We start from the raw sequence: 23,176 nt of genomic DNA, 5'->3' as shown, positions 1-23,176 counted from the left end.
TTTACTCTAAATGTCTTCTTTGTCTGCTGAAATCTCAAAATACTGTTCTTCGTTTTTAACTTCATGCAGTAAGAGAGCAGGAAGTAGGCTTTACAAGCATATTTTCCATGGAAACTGACAGCATAATTCTGCTTATAGCTCCTTCCATAATACATACAGAGTCAACGTCTGGATGTCAAGCAGCTGTGTTAGTTTGGTTGCTATGGTCATACTTCTTGCTCGTCTCCCAAGCTTTGATTAAAACAATGTCATTTAAGAAAAAAACATTTTGGCAAGTATGATTTTGGGGTCTGAAAATGCAGTAGGGAATACACTGGCTTGCTAATGACAGCCTTGTTTCAGACGAATGTTTGTTTCAGGCTGACACTTTGGAGCACATGCCATTTTGTAAACTTTTGCCTGCTGTGTATTCGTATTTGATTTGTGACAATACTGCTATTCCCAAATTGAGGAAGTTTCCATGAAAGAAGTCATGTAAATAGTTGATGCCTTGTAGTTGGGACTGGCTCTTCAGGACCCTTTGGAACTATTGCATTTATAGTAAAAGACTTTTGAATCAACACAGTGGATTTGAAAAGCCTTTTGTGATCCCAGCAGGGGCTTATGTCAATACCTTGTTGATTAGAATGGTTGAATACTATTGCACACTCACTGAAGGACATTGATACATTAATTGTTAGATATTATTGCTGTTTTGATACTACCATTGATAAATCTTTCATTATATTTTGAGCGTTCATAGTAATTTGGGGTTACGATACTGTATTGGCATATCCTTGCATGCTCTGTACGTACCTTTGTCCCCTGTTTTGTATAAAGCAGGTTTCATGCATTGAAAATATTGACAGTTTTGTCCCCTGCGCAAATGCCACTGTTGGAGTCTTATGTTTTTTGCAACTTACAGCAGAGATTCATAGTTTTTCCTTGGTACATACAATAATTTTAATAATTTTGTGGCCCTAAGATAGGGGGGGAAAGGCTTCTGTTCTGATTCCCCAAATATACTATGTGGTCCCAGCCTTGACTTTTAGAATGCTGTTTTCCACCTAGTAGGATAATTTTATTTATTTATTTGTTGTCCGTTTTTCTCACTTGGACTCATACCTTCCTGCTCATCACAAACTGCCATGAACTGCCTAAAATTTCATGAAAGTTTGTGGCAACACTTCATTCCATGAATTTGGCTTCACAAACCATGAACTGGCCAAATTTCATGACAAACTTTAGTGAGCCAGTTTGTGCCCATCCCTATTTCTGTTTTGCACATTCTACAAAATGATTGTGTGTAGGGGCCTTTTTTAGTTCTTCAGGCATGGTGGGAGCCACCACAAAAAATAAAAATGAACAAGCAGTTGCCGTTCTTAGCCATTTGCAAAGTGGCACCTTCTGAAGACTTTACTTGGATGAGCAAAGCTGTGATGTCAAAGTGTAATAAGACAGGTAGTTCTGTAAGTATGTGGGTCCAAGCCCACTGAGGACTTTGTAGGTTTAAACCACCAGCTTAAATTGAACCTGGAATAGGGTTACCAAGTCCAATTCAAGAAATATCTGGGGATTTTGGGGGTGGAGCCAGGATAATTTGGGGTGGAGCCAGGAGCAAGACTGTGACAAGCATAACTGAACTCCAAAGGAAGTTCTGGCCATCACATTTAAAGGGACTGCACACCTTTTAAATGCCTTCCTTCCATTGGAAATAATGAAGGATAGGGGCACCTTCTTCTGGAGCTCATAGAATTGGACCCCCTAGTCCACTCTTTTTGAAACTTGGAGGGTGTTTTGAGGAGAGGCATTGGATGCTATGCTGAAAATTTGGTGCTTCTACCTCAGAAAACAGCCCTCCCCAGAGTCCCAGATAACCGTGGATCAGTCTCCGTAGGGAATAACGGAATCAGTCTCCATAGGGAATAATGGAGTGCCCAGCAGACATTTTCCCACCACCACTTTCTGATGACCCTGAAGCAGGGGAAGGGCCTCCAAACGGGGAGATTCCCTGCCTCCACCTGGGGACTGGCAACCTTAACCTGGAAACCAACTTGACAAGGGGAAATGAGGCAAATCTGTACATTCATACAAAAGATAAGAATGAATGTCAAAAGATCCAGTATTTTAGAAAAAAAAAATATAACTACTTTCTATAATGCAGATGAAGTTCAACTAGCTCTTCTTCATATATCAGGTTGGAATATGAAAACAAAGGAAGACAGGCAGATTTGTTCTTAGAACATGCAGACTGTTCATGTGCATGACAGAATTAACATCCAATAAGGCCACAGACTGTTCTGCTGAACCACAGTCCCTACTTTACTTCTCTGTATCTAAAGAAAGGTGGCTGTGCCTGATAAGCAGAACTATTACATCATTATGAAAAGGAGAAAGTAACATCATATATAAATGTTGCCTGATCCACAATCCAATTAAGCCCAAGTCTTTGGCTTGAAACTGATTTAATGTACTAGTTTCAGTGCTTGCAGCTCAAAGTAGATATACTCAAAATTCATGCAGATATTCAAATCTGCAAAAACACTTGTGAAGAATCATTAATAACTAAAATAACATCCATAATCAAAAAGGTCTGACTCGTAGAACAAAGAGTATAGAGACATTCTTTACTGGAACTAATAAAATTCATTTTGACATTTTTAATGGGAATGTGGGGAAATGAGTTTTCTGCCAAACTTTCTCAAGTAAGAATGAAGAATGGGGAATGAGTTATGCCAACTTTTTCCCCATATAAGTTTCATTTAACTGAATTCAGTATTATTGTTGTGTTATATAGAAGCATGTGTTTTTACAGACAAGATCCAAAAGATGAAGTCCATTTGATAACCAGAGCAGATAAAAGGGAGCATTTTCTTAATATAATGAGTTCATGCTAGAAGTAACCTTGACACCTGCCAGATACACCAGAATAAAAAGAGAAGCTCATTCAAGGAACAGCAATGTGGTTTCCAAGAGAAGCTGGAGAGAGCTTTGATTTGGGAGCTTAAAGCTTAACTAAATATGGTTTTGTATGAGATTTTTAAAACTCCTGACCAGCACCTGGGAAAAGGGCTTGCAAATTTGTTGAGGCAGTGCAACTGGCTTTTATGCCCCCACAGAACTAATAGCAGCTTTTGGAGCAGAAGATTTAGATCTAGGTACAGCCTTCATTACTCCCCATCCCCACCCAAGTCATGGTGGCTGGGACCTTTTGCTAAAAAGTCTAGTCCTGATGGTGTCACTGGGCTAACGGAGCCTCTGGCAGCCCGCCGCATCGCGGCGTTGCTGCCGGGGAGATTTTGCCCCACCCGGAGGGAGAGCGGACTGTGAGGCGCGCTTTCAGCGTGTCTTGGAGGGGCGGGGCTTCCGCGCTTGCTCGGAAGCCTCCGCTTCTGCCCTTGCAGTCCTCTTCGGGTGCTTGGAGCAAGAAGGAGCGTGAGTCTGAGCTCCTGCTGGCACCTGAGGGGGATTGTGCTTGAGTGCGTCGGGTGAGGCCGTTTTTGGCTGCGTGCGGCTTGAGAGAGGCTTGAGAGCGGCGTGGGATCGGCATCTCACAGTCATTTGGTGGTATAAGGGCTGCTGGCCTCGTGCTTCAGCCCAGCAGAGTGCAGGGCTTGCCCAATTAGTAGGATTATTGGGATTATTGCGTCTCACAGTCATTTGGTGGTATAAGGGCTGCTGGCCTCGTGCTTCAGTCCAGCAGAGTGCAGGGCTTGCCCAATTAGGAGGATTATTGGGATTATTGCGTCTCACAGTCATTTGGTGGTATAAGGGCTGCTGGCCTCGTGCTTCAGCCCAGCAGAGTGCAGGGCTTGCCCAATTAGGAGGATTATTGGGATTATTGCGTCTCACAGTCATTTGGTGGTATAAGGGCTGCTGGCCTCGTGCTTCAGCCCAGCAGAGTGCAGGGCTTGCCCAATTAGGAGGATTATTGGGATTATTTAGATATTGATTGGTAGTGGGCTGGAGCGATTTTGGGTGAGGTTGCCTTGTTGATAAAGGGTGGCCATTGTCTCCCTTCTTGTCCTGCTTTTGGGGGTTGTGGGCTCCCCTGCAGTGGCAGGGTTCTCCATTGGGATATTTAGATTGCTGATTAGTGGGAGAGGCGGCCATCTTGTGGTGTCTGGGAGGTTGTCCTTTTGCCTGGGTCTGGGCGGCCATTTTTGGTGGGGTTCTTCTCCCTTCTTCTTGGTGGCCATTTTAGGCTAGGGAGGTGGTGGCCATTTTAAGTACAAGTGGGGCTGCGGCCATTTTAAGGAATTAGGCCCTCTCCACCCCCTCCTTTTCTGGTGTGATAATTGTGGGCTCTGGTGTGGTTTCTTCCTCTGGCAGCTCACCTTTGTGGGACAGAGTGATTGCTGGGGTTGCAGCAGTTCCTAGTTTCTCTTTAATTGAGATTTGGGCTGTGCTCTTTAGCGATCATATCTGGGCGTAAGGGTGGTGGTAAACCTAAGGGGAAGAAGCCTGCTCCTAGGGCCCCTAGACCGCCTCCAAAGCGTCCTCCGCCCCCCTTGTCACTGGATGAGGGGGTGGAGGATGAGGTGAATGCAGTCATTTTTCAGAGACTGCAGGCCTTGGAGCAGGCATCGGGGTTTCCACCTTCTCAGATGCCTGAGAAGGGGCAGGTCCCTAAGCGGGCTCTGCAAGCGGATATATTGACCCGTTTATCTATTTTGGAGAGCAGGTCGTCTGCATCTTCGACTGGAGGAGCTGTAGGGCTTGTTGGCTCTGATGTGGGAGCGGGTCCATTGTCTGGGGTACTCGGTGCCGGGTCTGCGTTTCTGCCAGCTCTGCCTCAGGGTAAGTCGGGGGATAACTCGCTGCCTTATACTGGGCCTGCATGGCCCTGGGGGGCCCTGGGATCTGCGGTTCCTAATGGGGTAGGAGCTACTCCTGGTAGTGCTGGGGCTCCTTCATCTTTAGGTTTGGGGCAGCAGGGCAACTGGATGTGGTCACAGGGCCAGTTTGGTCCATTCGGAAATTGGCCTGGGCTGGGCAGCAGGGGGCAGCAGCGGGGCTGTCGAGTGAATGGGGTTTCCCATCTTACCGGACAGTCCCTTTTGGGGCTATGCCTTTTGGTGAGGTGGCCTTGCCCTTGGGGGATCACTTGCTGCCGGCCACGAGGGAAAAAATCCTAAAAGGAGAATACGTAGATGTATTCTCCCTCTTATTTAGGGAATTGGAAAAGAAGGACAAGGAGGAGTTGGGTGATAAAGAGAAGGAGAAGCTGAGGAAAAGGAAGGTTGATAGGACCTGGGCCAATTGGCTTCCGGGTTTTTTCATATATGCGGGAGTGATAGCGCGTGCGCAGCCCTGGTGGGCCGCTGTACTGATTCAATATATGGACATCATATACAAGGGGTATACGATGTTCAGCGGCCCGGCCTGGATCCAATACGACCAGGAGTTCAGGATGAGGGCTGCTTTGTACCCTTCACTCCCTTGGGATCGGATTCACCAGCAGTTATGGCTGCAGGTGATGTCACCCACTCGGCCCAACTTGGGGGACCGATCCGACAGCGGTCACCTTGTATCCAAGGATTCCCCTTCTCCTTCCAGTGCGTCAGCATCCTCCAGCAGCGCTGCGGGGCAGGCGGCTCAGCACCGCTTGCTCTGCTGGGAGTTTGGGGCCCAGGGGGCGTGCAGTCGTAAAGCTTGCCAGTTCAAGCACGAATGCCCCCTGTGCGCTGGCCCACACTCTTTTAACAACTGCCTGAGAGTCCGGCCGCGCAAGGGTCAGAAAGGATCGGGGGGGGGCCCTTCTCAATCTGGAGAGGGGCCTCAGCCTGATGTAGGTGGGTCCTCTTGAGGTAGGGCTTCGCAGGTACCCACGCAAGGAGGAAAGTTTATATTTGCTAAAAAGTTTGGTTTTGGGTAAGGATGTTCAGGGGGTAAGGTAGCTCTGTGGTTGTGAAGGGTTGTTGTTCTGCCATTTGAGTGTAGCCCTCTGGCACGACATCAATTTTGGGGTTATGTGGAGTAAGGTTTGTATCCATTTCTTTGACTTGGCGTGGCATTTTCGGCTGCTGCCCAGGGTTCTCCTATTTTTCCATTCAGCCTTGGCCGGTGGCGGTCTCAGGCTTACAAAGTTTTATTCGCCCCCTTTGCTCCACTGGTAGTTTTTATTAGGAGCGGGGGGGTAGTGTAAGTTTGGGTTTTATAACTTGTCTGTTTTTTCCTTTTAGATGCTGTTGTGCCTGGCCGGAGGAGCAGAGTTCTCATCTGCGGGCACAGTCAAGCTCGGAGAACTGCTGTTGGCTCTCAGCTGGGGCTCAGCAAATTAAATATGTTACGGTGGTATGGCGGGCATGCAGGGGTCTTCAGTGGCCTGGCTGGCTCCCCCCCCCTTGTTATTTCATGAGTGTTTGGGCCCTCCTCCGCAGGTATTAATTGTTCACCTGGGAGGGAGAGGATTTCAAGTACTTAAGGAACAGATGGCCTGGTACCATTATGGTTTGGTCGGCCATGATTCCGCGCTTGTGTGGCGCAGTGCTTGGAATTCAGCTGTGTTAGTAAGGGCTCGTTACAGAGCGTATAAAGAGATTCGCAAGGTTTTGGAGGGTGGTTGGGCCACTATTTGCCCCATCCGGATATGGAATGTCCTGACCTCTACAGAGGGGACGGGGTACATCTCTCGGAAAAGGGTAATATGCCTTTCCGGAGGGATTTGCGGCAAGGGCTTGTGTTGGTGCAGGGCCTTTGGGTGGGTGCTAAGCCCTAAGTAGAGACTTGGCCTTAGTTGTGGCAGGTTTTACGGGGTTTATGGCACCATGCGGCCTGGGGAGGACCGGTTAGCCTCCCCCGTTTGGGGAGTTGGGGGTCTGGCAGGATCAACCTTTGGTGTGGCCCGAGGTGTGTGAATGCAGACTGTCCTGGAGACTTGATTGGATGGGTGCCTTTCGCTGAGACTCGCGTCTGGTGTTTGGGCCCTCCGGTGCGAGCCTCCCAGCTGGGCCTGCCTGACGGGAGCTGTGACACACAGCTCCGGCCGGGGGGCCGGGTCTCTCGCCCGCTGAAAAAGGCAGGGGAGCGGTCTGAGGAGACCCCTGGCCCTGACCTGGCCGCAGTTAGGTTGCCCTTGCCGTTTGCAGTGTTATTCAATAAAAGTGGCCCATATTTTCACCAATATAATTGTGTCCGCCTCTTTATTCCGGCTTGGGGGGCAAACACATGACATGCAAGCAAAAGGTTTAAAAGACCCTTTTGTGCCCTCTTTCTCATAAACTTAATATTCCCGTACTGTTTCTAATCCAGCAAGCAAAGATAGGGAGTCCTGATCATAGATCTGCAGGTCTAGCATGATTCTTAGGTAGCAGAAGCACCGTGTTATTCAGTGCAGGTTACTTCTAGGATTACAGCCCAAATCTTAGAAGAACTGCCTTCTCTCATATGAAGCTGCTTATCAACAAATTGACTCTAAAGAGATCCAACTGTACTTGTGGAATTATCTTCTCAGAGGAACTTGCTAGTACCTTTTGGACTGTTTTATTTATTTTATTTGATCTATATATTAATGGAGGGAAGGTTGTAGAAGTTAGGCAGGTGCTTTCACACCATTTTGCTGACACAAATTCAATAGTTGGAAACACTTTTCCCCACTTTCCTGTTACAAGTAAAGGGTGGTTGAAGCATTTTTAAAAACATGTTAGAACAGTGACATTTTGAAGAATATCCTGCCATTTGTCGCAGGATCAGTACCATTCAAGACTGGTATTGAGACTCATAGCCAGTTTTAACACAATATTATATAACATGATGAAAATTCAAGTGACCAGCAAGTTTAAGAGGAATGAGTGATTATTTGAATCCCATTCCTTTGTCTTCCTATCAATGTGCTAGAGTCTTTAAGAATGCATGATCTAGCTTACCTAGGTTGGGATCGGGCATAGTTCAGCCATAATGCACATACTTGATGTGCAGAAGGTTCCAAGTTTATTTCCTGACATTTTCAGTTAATAGGGTTGCAGGTAGCTGGTATTAAGAGAAACTTTCCTGCAGATGACCCTGGAGAGTCACACAAATCAGGATGGACTACATCAGAGATCCTGGAGAGTTAACAGCAGCTCTCTTGAGTTAGACAATATAGTCACCCTACACAAAAAATCACCACATTAGCTAGGCTTGTCAGCCTCCAGGTCCCAATAGGGGATCCCCCAGTTTTGCAGGCGCCTCCCTACCGCCAGCCAGCTAGCCAGCCAGCAGGGGGAAGCCCTGTCCCAATAGCCATGATGTGCCTTTAAATCTCAGCAGGCTTAAAAGAACCTGACAAGCTGCTTGTGTTTTGGACTGTTTGTGTGCCTTTAAATCTGCATGAGCCAGGTGAGGAAGCAGAGCCACATGGCTGTTCCTGATGAATGTATTAACCAAGTGAGAAAGGAAGAGAAGCTGATAACAGTCCCTCTGTTTTCCATTGGTTTCAGAAGTTGTGTATATAGTAAAATGGAGTTAACTAGAACCTGATTATGGGATGGAGGAAAACTCCACCCCCTATGCTGCTCTCCTTTCATTTTCCTGTTAGTCTGAGGAAGTTAGTTGAAATACAGCAGATGAATACATTCAGCAACTCCCATAAGTAATTTGCTCCAGTGAGATCACAAAAGTATGTGCTTGCAAACTGTTTATTTTGGCTGCTTTGTGAGTATGTGTGTGTGTGTTCACTCTCATTTAGTGGAAGTGCAGCTGCTTGAGGATGATGAAATGAGGACTGTATTCAGGGAAGCAACACTGCTGTATTTTAATTTATTTTAGGGAATGGGAAAGTCTCCTGGCTCCACCCCCAGAGTATCCAGGCTCCACTCCCAAAGTCCCCAGATATTTTCTGAGTTGGACCTGGCAATCCTAACACCAGCTAAAATGTATTTTAAAGCATTTTCCTTATTTTACTGCTGATTTTCTGTATTACATTAGGCTTTTCTGGAAATACCACATGCAGAAGTTTCAGTCAGCATAGAATTTCAGAGGATACACTGTTCTGAAAACATTAGCATCCCTTCCAGTGTGAAATTAGAATTCAAGCTCACATTGTGGTTCATTAATTATGTGATAAATTGTCAAGGTTTGCCATTTAGGCGCTAAATTTTATATTATTTATCATATGAAACAGCCAGTGAAAGTTATAATTATGTACATTTCTGAAGTAGTGCTTATTGTGTTCACAAAAATGAGTCAGGTTTTGTTTAGAGGTCAAAGAAATAAATCTTTAAATGTAACTTCCTTTCTGTTCTCTGTATCTCTCCAAATCAGGTCCCTAAATTACTTCATATATTACTCTTGTCTGTACCAAAACTTACATAGAAAAACATTTGTCGGGACATGTTGAATGATTTCTGTCAAGCACCACTAAAGATTCATCCCACATTATCCCTAAAGCAATTTACCACAGGCCTCGGTATAATCCCACCAATGAAGACAACTGACTTTTGTTGCTTTTGTCAGAGAAAAACTTCCATATGAAGCCTCTCCTTTCCATTTTATGATGAATGATACAATCAGAGGTAGGAGGGTGGCACTCCTTTCCAGGGTTTGAAGTGGGGATTGCTTGGAAAGTTGGCACAACTTAACCACAGTATTTTCAGTCGAATTAATTTAGCTGAGTAATTTGTAACTGAAATACCTCTGTTTTCAACTTATTTTCTTCATTGCTTCACAGGGCTTTTTTTGAGCAGGAACGCACAGGAATGCAGTTCCGGCTGGCTTGGTGCCGGGGTGTGGCTTAATATGCAAATGAGTTCCTGCTTGGCTTTTGCTACAAAAAACCTTATGTGAAACAATGGTGATGTCAGGGGTGTGGCCTAATATGCCAATGAGTTCTTGCTGTGCTTTTTCTACAAAAAATGTGACCGGCCTAAGGTCACCCTGCAAGTTTCCTTGGCAGAGTGAGGATCTGAACCTTGGTCTCCCAAATTCTACTACACCTCTGACTGTAAAGTCAATGTGAAATATATATGGAGAGTTTCCATTTCCAGCGGGCATCCTCATCTTATTATACCATCTAACTGGCCTTTCAGCAATGTTTGCACCTTGACTGGGACCAGTATTGCTGACATCTTTGGGCAATCTAAGTTGCCTACGATAATTATGCCTTATGTGCTTACACCATCCAGGCCAACCTAAATTAATTCTGATCTGTTGTTTTAATTGTTGTGATGTTTTATTGTTGGTTTTAATGGTTTTATTATGTTGGAATCTAACCTGATCCCATCAGGGGAAAGGGCAGAATATAAATTTACAGAACTAACTAAATAAATAAATAAATTACACAGCCAGAATTTTTAAATCGTACTGTTATTTTTCGTTAAAATTAATGAACTTTTTTTGGGGGTGGGGGGAGTCCTGGCTACCACCAAGTTTCATTATATTTCTTAGGAGTTTCAGAAAATCAAAACTACCACATCATGGAAGACCTGAATTTGAAACCACTGTTTTTTAAACTAGTTGCACATATCTGAGCTTTCCTGATAGAGCAGGGCTTTCAGAAAAAAACTCCACAAGCCTAACTCTCCAAATGCAACAGCTAATGTTGTTTGACCTATGTCTGAAGCAAAAGCTCGATATGGCTAAATTTCATTACATATCTCATCAGTAGCCAAGCTTTTGATTTCTGTGCAATATAAAACTAAACAAAATATTGAAAACTTAATGCAGAAACAATGTTCTTTGACTTTTGTGAAGAGACCAATAGCATCACCACTTTGGAAGAAAAATAAAAGCCTGAAGCTCTGTTGAAAAGCCCAACAGTGTATTCCTAAGAACACTTTCCTGGGAGTCAGTCCTATTAAATCAACTTCAGTAAGATTCTTAGAAGACCTGTTTAGGACTGTTTTCTACGTCAGTGTTTTCAAATGTTTTGAATATGCCCCCTTCTAATTTCACTCTGCCTTCTGCCCTCCCATCCACCACCAACTGTCTGTTCAATGAGTGGACATGTACATATCCTAGTGCAGAATAAAGTCATATATGAGTGAATGTGTGAACTGGGACATGAGTTCAACACTGACATTCAGAGATAACAGAAGCCTTGCTGCAATCATAACTGTGTTTATCCAACTGGAAAGAGTCAGTTTGGTGTAGTGCAGGGGTGGCCAACGGTAGCTCTCCAGATGTTTTTGCCTACAACTCCCATCATCCCCAGCCAGCATGACCAATGGCTGGGGCTGATGGGAGTTGTAGAGGAAAAACTTCTGGAGAGCTACCGTTGGCCACCCCAGTGTAGTGGTTAAGGGCATGGACACTAATATGGGAGAACTGGGTTTGATTCCCCACTCCACCATACTCAGCTGCTGGTTTGACCATGGGTCAATCACAAGTTCTCTCAGAGCTGTTCCCTCAAGAGCAGTTCTCAGGGAGCTTTCTTAGCCTCAACTGCTTCACCACATATCTGTTGTGGGAAGGGGAAGGGAAAGGATACTGTAAACCATTCTAAGACTATGAGCGAAAGGCAGGGTATTAATCAAATCTCCTCCTCCTTCTTCTCCTCAAATGCCTGACCACATTCCTCTCTTTACTACAGCCCCTCTCTCACGGGGATTTTGTTCACACAGATCCTATGATTCACAGCATCAGCTTTTTGGGTGATCAAAGGAAATGCTTTCTCCCTTTTTTATCAGCAAAATGTTATTTGGATCCATTCCAATACCATCTGAGAGATTTTAAATTCATTCTTCGGTATCTGATAGTTTGCTTGAACCTTCTTTTCTATTTCCTGAACCTCATGGAGAGGGAGTAATAGATTCCTGCAAGAAAGAATTTCAGTATACATATATCTGACTGCAACTGAATAAGAAATCATTTATGTAAACTGTGGCAAAACAAGTATTAAAGTCATGCTTTTTTTACAATTCAGAATTTACTCAGCTGCCCAGGTGTCAAGCTGCTAGACCTATGTGAGGAATTCTAGTTTTATCTCATCACCCCTTAACACATATAGGATTCCTTTTTGCTTCCCCCCAGCAGGCTGAGAATTAAAGGTACACTGGCCATGGGTATGTGCACCTGCTGTGAGGACATTGCAGTAGTTTTCGATACCATTGAGCAAATCTTCTGGAGTGGCTAACTAAATTGGGAAAGGGGACAATGTGCTCCAGTTATTCTACTCTTACTTGACAGATTCTAGAAGGTGGAGTTGGAAGATTGCTGTTTGGCCCTGTGACATTTTTGCTGTGGGATCCCCCATAGGGATCCATCTTGTCTACTGTTTAGCATATAAAGGAAACAAATAAACTGAAGCATGTCCATGAGGAGGTTGGAATTAGGTGCCACCAATATGCAAATGACACCAAGCTCTAATCTTCCTTAACAGCTGAGCCAGGTGGGTCTATTAAAGTCTGGAACAGGCTCTAGAGAAAAAGAACATGGTGGATGAGGGACATTAAACTAAAGGTCAATCCAGACTACATTGAGAAGCTACTTGTCAATAAAAAACCTATTTGAGGATTGAGGAGTCATCTTGTTTGGGTGTTGCATTCCCCCTGAAAGAGAAGGTTCATAGGCTGAGGTGCGGCTGGATCATGGTCTATGATTGGGGAAGACTCTCGGGGGCGTATTAGATGAGCCCCGCTCTGAACGTAGCAGCCCCGTTGCTGCCAGAGAGCGTGAGGGTCGAGAGGGAACAGGGCACCGTGCTGAGGATAAGGGGAATGCGCCCTCAGAAGGGACCTCTTCTTCGGTTGGTGAGCGGGAATCCTTTCGCGCCAAGGAACCATCCCTGAGCAGGGGGAGAGGGGGGGTATTGGTAGTTGGTGATTCGATCATTAGGCAAGTAGACAGCCGGGTGGCGAAACCGCATACTGACCGTATGGTGACTTGCCTGCCTGGTGCGAAGGTAGCGGACATTACGCGTGTAGTAGATAGACTGATAGACAGTGCTGGGGAGGAGCCTGTGGTCGTGGTGCATGTTGGCACCAACGATGTGGGGAAATGCAGTCGTGAGGTCCTGCAGGAAAAATTTAGGCTGCTAGGCAGGAGACTTAAGGCCAGGATCTCCAAGGTAGCCTTCTCGGAAGTGCTACCTGTTCCACGTGCAGGGCAGGAGAGACAGGCACAAATTAGAAGTCTCAATGTGTGGATGAGACGATGGTGTAAGGAGGAAGGGTTTAAGTTTGTTAGGCACTGGGATGCTTTCTGGAACAAGCAGGAGCTGTACAAAAGAGACGGTCTCCACTTGTCCCCGGATGGAACCAGGCTGCTGGCGCTTAAAATCAAAAAGGTGGCAGAGCAGTTTTTAAACTAAATCTTGGGGGAAAGCTGACAGGAGATGAAATGTCTCTGGTTCGGGAGGACTCGTCTCAAAGAGATGAAGGGTTAGCTGCTATTTTTCTACCGGGTAACGGACCGGAGTTGTCCACTGTGAAGGTGACAAACAATATGGACTGTCTGCCAGTGTCTCGAGGCGGCAGGAGGATGGTGGCGGGCCTAGCTCGCCTGGGAAATTATAGATGTTTGTATGCAAATGCTAGAAGTGTTCAAAGTAAAATTGGTGAATTGGAATGTTTAGTGTTGGGAGAAAACATAGACATTGTGGGAATTTCAGAAACTTGGTGGAATGAGGAGAATCAGTGGGACACGGTGATTCCTGGATATAAGCTATATCGGAAGGATAGGGAGGGAAGGGTTGGAGGTGGGGTGGCTCTGTATGTCAGAGACGATATACGGTCCAGTAAGACTGAGATCAGAGAATTAGATTCACTTTTAGAAATGCTTTGGGTTGAAATAGAGGGCCCAAAAGGAAATTTAACTATGGGAGTTTGTTATCGCACACCAAATCAAAAGAGAGAGGACGATTATAATATGATGGAAGGCTTAAAGATAGCGGCTAAACGTAAAAACTGTGTTGTAATAGGTGATTTTAACTACCCGCAGATTGATTGGGTCAATATGTGTTCTGGTCGAGAGAAAGAGATTGAGTTTCTTGATGCTCTCAATGACTGTGCTATGGAGCAGATGGTCTCAGAACCTACCAGGGGTGGGGCGATCCTGGATTTGGTCCTAAGTAATGCCCAAGACTTGGTGAGAGATGTAAAAGTGATTGCGCCGCTTGGGAGCAGTGACCATAATGTTATTGATTTCACCGTTTGTATAAATAGGGAGTTGTCCAAAAAGACCACCACAACCACGTTTAACTTTAAAAGGGGTAAATACACTGAGATGAGGAGGCATGTGAGGAAGAAACTGAAAGGAAAGGTACATACGGTCAAAACCCTTGGGGAAGCTTGGATGCTATTTAAAACTATAATCCTAGAAGCTCAGATAAAATACATACCACAAGTTAGGAAAGGCACAAACAGGCATAAGAAAAGGCCTGCGTGGTTAACAAACAAAGTAATGGAAGCTGTAAAAGGTAAGAAGGACTCCTTTAAGCGGTGGAAAACCAGTCCAAGTGAGATTAGTAAAAGGGAACACAGGCTGTGGCAAATCAAATGCAAGACTGTGATCAGGCAGGCAAAAAGGGACTATGAGGAGCATATTGCAAAAAACATAAAGACCAACAATAAAACTTTCTTCAAATATATTAGAAGTAGGAAACCAGCCAGGGAGGCAGTGGGGCCCTTGGATGACCATGGGGTAAAAGGATTACTGAAGGAGGACAGGGAAATGGCTGAGAAGCTAAATGAATTTTTTGCCTCCGTCTTCACTGTAGAAGACGAGAACTTTTTGCCCGCCCCAGAACCACTAATTTTGGAAGGGGTGTTGAAAGACCTGAGTCAGATTGAGGTGACAAATGAGGAGGTCCTACAACTGATAGATAAATTAAAAACTAATAAGTCACCGGGTCCGGATGGCATACATCCGAGAGTTCTGAAGGAACTCAAAGTTGAACTTGTGGATCTTCTAACAAAAATCTGTAATCTTTCATTGAAATCTGCCTCCATTCCTGAGGACTGGAAGATAGCAAATGTCACCCCATCTTTAAAAAAGGTTCCAGAGGAGATCCGGGAAATTACAGGCCAGTCAGTCTGACTTCAATACCGGGAAAGTTGGTAGAAACCATTATCAAGGACAGAATGAGTAGGCACATTGATGAACAGGGTTATTGAGGAAGACTCAGCATGGGTTCTGCAAGGGAAGATCTTGCCTCACTAACCTGTTGCATTTCTTTGAGGGGGTGAACAAACATGTGGACAAAGGAGACCCGATAGATGTTGTTTACCTTGACTTCCAGAAAGCTTTTGATAAAGTTCCTCATCAAAGGCTCCTTAGAAAGCTTGAGAATCATGGAGTAAAAGGACAGGTCCTCTTGTGGATCAAAAACTGGCTGAGTAATAGGAAGCAGAGAGTGAGTATAAATGGGCAGTCTTCGCAGTGGAGGACGGTAAGCAGTGGGGTGCCACAGGGCTCGGTACTGGGTCCCATGCTCTTTAACTTGTTCATAAATGATTTAGAGTTGGGAGTGAGCAGTGAAGTGGCCAAGTTTGCGGATGACACTAAATTGTTCAGGGTGGTGAGAACCAGAGAGGATTGTGAGGAACTCCAAAGGGATCTGTTGAGGCTGGGTGAGTGGGCGTCAACGTGGCAGATGCGGTTCAATGTGGCCAAGTGCAAAGTAATGCACATTGGGGCTAAGAATCCCAGCTACAAATACAAGTTGATGGGGTGTGAACTGGCAGAGACTGATCAAGAGAGAGATCTTGGGGTCTTGATAGATAACTCACTGAAAGTGTCAAGACAGTGTGCGTTTGCAATAAAAAAGGCCAATGCCATGCTGGGAATTATTAGGAAGGGAATTGAAAACAAATCAGCCAGTATCATAATGCCCCTGTATAAATCGATGGTGCGGTCTCATTTGGAGTACTGTGTGCAGTTCTGGTCGCCGCACCTCAAAAAGGATATTATAGCTTTAGAGAAGGTGCAGAGAAGGGCAACTAGAATGATTAAAGGGCTGGAGCACTTTCCCTATGAAGAAAGGTTGAAACGCTTGGGACTCTTTAGCTTGGAGAAACGTCGACTGCGGGGTGACATGATAGAGGTTTACAAGATAAAGCATGGAATGGAGAAAGTAGAGAAAGAAGTACTTTTCTCCCTTTCTCACAATACAAGAACTCGTGGGCATTCGATGAAATTGCTGAGCAGACAGGTTAAAACGGATAAAAGGAAGTACTTCTTCACCAAAAGGGTGATTAACATGTGGAATTCACTGCCACAGGAGGTGGTGGCGGCCACAAGTATAGCCACCTTCAAGAGGGGTTTAGATAAAAATATGGAGCAGAGGTCCATCAGTGGCTGTTAGCCACAGTGTATGTGTGTATATAACATTTTTTGCCACTGTGTGACACAGAGTGTTGGACTTGATGGGCCGTTGGCCTGATCCAACATGGCTTCTCTTATGTTCTTATGTTCTTATTGGAGGGCCAAGTTTCCTCTGGAGCACACAGTACCTTTCACCAGCTTCGGCTGATATGCCAGCTTCAGCCCTTACTTTAAAACATGATCTGGATGTGATAATCTGTCCTTTGTTTACATCTAGGTTAGATCATGTTAATGCACTTTACATGGGCTACCTATGAGCACTGTCCAGAAACTTCAATAGGTTGAAAATGTGGAAGTCAGGCCATTGTTGGAGGCTAGGTATGGAGCTAATTTCACTCCTATTGTGATAGTGCTCAATATGCTTGTCTATTTCTGGGCCCAAACCAAAGTGCTGGTTCTTGGGGTTGGTACATGTGAATGATGCCCATTGTCCAGCTCACTAATTATGATCTTCTCAACTATGGGTTAGGAAATTCCTGGAGATTTGGGGATAGAGCCTGGGGAGGGCAGAGTCTGGGGAGGGGGGGACTTCAACAGGGTATAATGCAAAGTCCTTCTTCCAGAGCAGACATTATCTCCTGGACAACTGATGCCCAGAGCTGTAATTCTGGAAGATCTCTAGGTCTCACTTGGAGGATGGCAACTGTATTTCCAAGGCCTACTTTACATGCTATTTTTTACAGAGGTGAGTTGGATGGCAACAGTGTAGGGTTGCCAAGTCCAATTCAAGAAATATCTGGAGAATTTGGGGGTGGAGCCAGGAGACATTAGGGATGGAGCCAAGATGAAGGCTGTGACAAGCATAATTGAACTCCAAGGGAGTTCTGGCCATCACATTTAAAGGGACAGCACACCTTTTAAAATGCCTTCCTTCCATAGAAAATAATGAAGGATAGGGGCACCTTCTTTTGATGCTCATAGAATTGGACCCCCTGGTCCGATACTTTTGAAACTTGGGAGGTGTTTTGGGGAGAGGCACTAGATGCTATACTGAAAATTTGGTGCCTCTACCTCAAAGTACGCCCCCCCAGAGCCCCCGATACCCGTGGATCAATTCCCCATCATTCCCTATGGGAATCATTAATGAAGGTGCATAATGGCTGTGGGGGCGGGGCTTCCCCCGCCGGCCAGCTGACTGGGGGAGGGGGGAAGCCTGTAAAACCGGGGGATCCCCCGCTGGGACCTGGGGATTGGGAAGCCTACAACAGTGACATGGTTTTATCAGTGGTGGTTCTTGCATTGGAAATGCTGTACCCCTGAAGGCTCACCTAAGCACCTGCTATACTCAGGGCCATAGCCAGGATTTCAAGTTTGGTGTGCAACATAACTAGGGTTTTTTGTTTAGGGGGCTGGGTGGGCACCATTTTGGTGACCCCAGTCAGGCTCTCAGTGCTGGGAGGCAGAGAAGTGGCCCCAACCAGCCATAACTGGAGATAGGGAGGGAGCCTGAAGAGAAGATGCTCCTGTGGCAGTAAAACCACCATGGACCAAGCCAGCATCTCCTGACATGGCTCACAATGACCCCCAACTCGACACGCCTTAGTCCAAACTGCCATGGCCCTGCCATCCTCGCAACAGTGGCTCCTTGCCTCTTGAGGCCTCACAGTGCCAGTATCATGGTTGGGAACAGGGCTGGCAGCTGGAAAGCCCAGGTAGAGATCCTGGATGGTGGCCAGGGGAACAGTGGGCCATGCATGACCTTGGGCCTGAGGGAAGCATTGGGAGAAGGAGATGATGAGAGAGAGAGCCCACCCTTCCCCTCTTGGCTTGAGCACTCAACATGGCCACTGGAGGGAGGCAGGAATGTCCAATGTCCCTATCCTTCTCCCTTTCTCTCCTGGCTGCAGCAAAAGTTTGAGGTGGTAAGTGGTGGGGCTAGGACCCTTGCCTTGGTGTTGAAGTGGTGGGGCCAGGACCTTAAAGGCCCTACCTTAGCTATGGGCTTGACTATACTCTCCTTCCACATGTCAGGCAAAAACATGTTTTTAACGGAGTGTTTCTGTCTTTTACAGCTGTATTCATGGTCTGCTTCTAGCTAGAAGACAGTTTTATTGGTATAGTTTTTAGGCTGCTAAATGTTTTATGCTATTTTATGGCCTGTTTTTGATGACTTATTTTAATAATGTTAGTTTTATGATTTTATTTTATTTTTTATTTTATGAGTTGCCTCAAGCAAGTCTCTGAGAGACAACATAGACATTACACACTAAATAAATACATACTTAAATAACAAACCATTATCCAGAGGGTTTGCATATATTTACTTTGTTTCCATAATTTATAATTTAAGCAAAATGTAGGATTTTTTAATTATCAGGTTACATTTTCATGACCTACTTTTAAATAAGCCAAGCAAAAGAAGCAAAGTGGAAAGGGGAAGATCATTTAATGACAAGAAACATTCTGCTTCTTAGTCATCAGATGCATTTTGAAGATATCCAAGGCTCATGAGAAACTTTACAAACCACATCACCAGTTTTGAGGACAGAAGCACAAAATAATACCTCAGCAGCCAGTTTAAATGATTCCTTGTCTGGGTCATATCTGTTGGTTAAACAGTTTTAACTTACATCAGTCTGGCTTGACAAGAACTTTTAGCAGCTTTCCCTCCCAGATGTATGTCATACTGATAGCATTAGATGAGAAAGAAATGAAATCCTGTCAGTACAATCTCTGACTACACAGATCTATCAAGTTATGTGTTGTAGCAAATGTTTTACAGGTGGGAGGTACAGTCAAGGTACTGGAACATTAAGATTCACTGAGGTAATGAAACCCAAGTTAGAGGAAACTGTCATCTTGATATCAGTTTACAACCTGCTCTTAGGCAATGCAGCTGCCACCCTCAAATTATATAGTTTCTACCTCAAAGTATCCTAAAAACCATTAAAACTCAACAAGAATAATTTTATATATCCTAGAGTTTTGCAGGCTATGGGAAATTTAGCAGCAAGAATACAATTTTCATAGAACATGTCAAGCATTGGAATATTCTTATTTCAGGATCTGGGGGCTGAGGAGCTTTGCCACAAATCTGTGGTTGAGTGTTCAGCTCAGTTTTATTATGTTCAGCAACCAGATCCACCTGACATGGTGGAGTGTTGAACAGAGGATTTTCCAGATCATGTTCTTACAGCACAATTCTAAAAAGGGCTATGCCACTCTAAGCCCACTAACATCGGTGGGTTTAGAAGCATTTAACTGTTTAAATTAACTCTGCTATTTGAGCAAACTCTATGGTTTTTTTCAGCCTCAAAACCATAGAACTTACCCAAATACTAAAGTATCCCTGTGTGACATCCCAGCACGACAATGTCATTTCTGGGTAACATCATCACATCTGGGGTATCGTGCAGCAATATCCCTGTTGTCCTGCGAAGAAGAAGAAGACGACGATGATATTGGATTTATATCCCACCCTATACTCTGAATCTCAGAGCAGTCACAATCTCCTTTACCTTCCCCCTCCCCACAACAGACACTTTGTGAAGTAGGTGGGGCTGAGAGAGCTCTTACAGCAGCTGCCCTTTCAAGGACAACCTCTGCAAGAGCTATGGCTATCCCAAGGCCATTCCAGCAGCTGCAAGTGGAGGAGTGAGAAATCAAACCCAGTTCTCCCAGATATGAGTCCACGCACTTAAATATTACACCAAACTGGCAGTAGGTTAAAATTAGGATTGACAAATACAATTCAAGAAAAATCTGGGGACTTTGGGGGTGGGGCCAGGAGACTTTGGGGATGGGGCCAGGAGACATTGGGGGTGGAATCTTGAACAAGATTGGAACAAGTACAATTGAACTCCAAAGGGAGTTCTGGCCATCACATTGAAAGGGACTGCACACCTTTTGAACACCTTCCCTCCATTAGAAATAATGAAGGATAGGGGCACCTTCTTTGGGGGCTCATAAAATTGCCACCTCTGGTCCAATCCTTTTGAAACTTGGCGGGTGTTTTGAGGAAAGGCATCAGATGCTATGCTGCAAATTTGGTGCCTCTACCTCAAAGATCATCCCCCCAGAGTCCCAGATACCCACAGATCAATTCCCCATTATTCCCTATGAGAATCATTCTCCATAGGGAATAATAGAGTGCCCAGTAGACATTTCCCTCCCCACCCCTTTCTAAAGCTTTCTAAAGCGGGGGGAGGGCATCCAAACAGGGGAATCCCCTGCCCCCTCCCTCCCTCTCTCGCACACACACACACACGATTCCTGGGTTTGGTTCCTCCACAACTTTACTTGCTCTGAAAATGAAAGGCAAACAAACGGAGGGTCTGTGCTCTGATGAAACTGCTGCTGACCCTTCCCCATGAAGCGCTTCCTGCTCAACTTTAGAGGCACACATTTTAAAAAAGAATCTGTTTGTAGATTTCTAAACCTGCCAGAGCTCTAGAGATACATGGTGACTGTGGGGGCAGGGCTTCCCTCCACTGGCCAGCTGGCTGGGGGCAGGGGGAAGCCTGTAAAACTGGGGGATCCCCCACTGGGACCTGAGAATTGGGAAGCCTAGTTAAAATGTCCCAAAATGGGGAGTTCTTGAGCACCACTGGTGGATGGCAACCCTAGATAGAAGCACCAACCATATCTACAAGAAATCCCCTACAGACATTAGAAAGCCATTCAGATCCATCAGGCTTTGAAGGGTGGATCATTTTAATAAATTGTTCCGCCCTCTGCAGAGTCTTAGTATCTCTGCAAATCTAAACCCAAGCAAACAGTGATGTGTTGATGACAAATTAACCATTATCAGTTCCTCCAGCCTCAGATTTCATTCCTCCATCCCAAACAAAATAGCAGATCATGAATGTGACCCATACAATGTGTAGGACTGAGACCGGCCAATGGTTTCATGGAGAGCATGAAATACTGAGCCACTTCTGACAAGACAGCCTTCACAAGGATGCTGAAAGCCCCCAGACAACCAGCCTCGAGATCCTCAACACCACTTCTAAGATCACCTCTGTCAGCTCAGGCAGGGACACACTGTTAGGCAGTATCATGAGCAGTACACCATCAGTATCCCAGTCCTGTTTCTCAGCCCAGCATTAAGAACATAGTCTTATTCATTATAATTACAAGTATGGAAGAAGGCAATTTCATCCCCTTCCCCTGTCTCAACACAATTTCTTTGACCTGTCCACACAGATCCTGAAACCCTACAAATTGACTGTGGGGGAGGGAATGAAAGAAAGATCTGCAGTCCCTGCACTCACAGTTAATCTGGAGTCAACCATCTATGATGAATGATTCTGAGAACTCATTTGTCATAAGCAGGAGTCATTAGATGCAGAGGTAATAATGTCCTCCCCAGTCAACAGCACATACTTTTATCTACAGATGTCCACATGGAAGTGTGACTTTCCTAATTTATCCTTCAGTTAATATAATGATTAAAATGACTAAATATCTTTTCAAATTGCAGTCTTACTCTGATGTATGAAGCAAACTTTGCTGAAGGGATAAGAATTTAGTCAGCAAGGTGGGTTCATTAATTTGCTTAATTACATTAATTGCTTAATTTCTCCCTTTGGTTTTTTTTTAACAGTGTGTGTGGGGGTCACAATACGAACTTTTATTATACACATTTTATTCTGGAGAACTGGAAAGGCCACTGAAGCTAGGACAACAATATACATAGCTGATTAAAATGAGTCATAATATTACCTAAACTAATTGGAAAGAATTTTGTAACTTAATGCAAGAATGCCATGCTTCATACCAATTTATTACCAGTCTCCTCAATCTTTCTTCAAATGACATTGTCCCTTTGACTGCTTTGTCTTTCCTAACTTCCTTCATTCCCCCCCCCCCCCCCAGTCTTGAAACTTCTGGGAACTTCTTGAAAATCTAGGAACTTCTGGCACTAGTCCAAAATATTATCCATCCATTCAGAGGTGATGACAAGTTCTGAATAAGCACTCAAGGCAATATGTCGTCTATTGCTCCTGTGAAAAAGCAAAGGAAACATTATGTGAGCTGTCTGCTAAAAATCCCTCAATCCTGAAGACATATGCGACTGGCCCATTCTACCTAGGAGCAGGAGGAGATCATGCATTTTGCCTGCCCAATCTCCTTGATCTTGATAGCAAGTTGTGAAAGCCAGTCCCCACACTCTCTAAAGAAGAGATGTCAAACATGCAGCCCGCAGAACAGATATGGCAGGAAGGAGAAGAAGAAATTGGATTTATGTCCCACCCTTCACTCAGAGTCTCAGAGAGGCTTACAATCTCCTTTTCCTCCCCCTTGCTGGAAATATGTATCTGTTTTGTATGTCCTTTGCAATGTTCTAAAGTTCCAGTCATTATAGGGTTATCAAAGATTTCAGGTTTTCAAGGCTGGTAACATCATTAGGGTTTGTAAAATCTTTCGGGATCAAGTGCCGTGTTCTACTGGAGAAAGTTTTCCTTCCAGACGTTTCGTTCTCAGCTGAGGAGAACATCCTCAGTGGCGTTGCAGCCGGAGCAGGCGCTCAGACCTTCTTGGCTGCTGTGCATTGAGCAATGCACAGCATTGCAATGGACAGCAGCCAAGAAGGTCTGAGGTTGTGGTTTCTTATAGCTGTAGAAAGAATAAGAGTCCAGTAACACCTTGAGGACTAACAAAAATTGTGGCAAGATATGAGCTTTTGTGAGTCACTGCTCACTTCATCCGACTTGTGTCTGTTTATTCTTTGGGTTCTCCTGGACTGAATCCTCTTGGACCAAATTGAGACCTAGTTTTCCTGTCTCATTACCAATGCTGGTATCTCTATGCCTACTATCCCTCTGCATATCATACCAAATCCAATCAAGCCTGTTGCCATTCAGCATCTGAAATAATCTTTATAAAGTTTATATCTCTGGTACCTCATATTACATTTTATGGCACACAGGTCTGGCCCGACAAAGTGACATGTTTGTCAGATCTGACCCTTGTAACAAATGAGTCCAATACCTCTGCTGTAAAGATTCATTCC

The sequence above is a fragment of the Heteronotia binoei genome, chromosome 5, assembly GCF_032191835.1.
Source record: "Heteronotia binoei isolate CCM8104 ecotype False Entrance Well chromosome 5, APGP_CSIRO_Hbin_v1, whole genome shotgun sequence".
NCBI lineage: Eukaryota > Metazoa > Chordata > Lepidosauria > Squamata > Gekkonidae > Heteronotia > Heteronotia binoei.
This window is presented reverse-complemented; position numbering follows the sequence as displayed.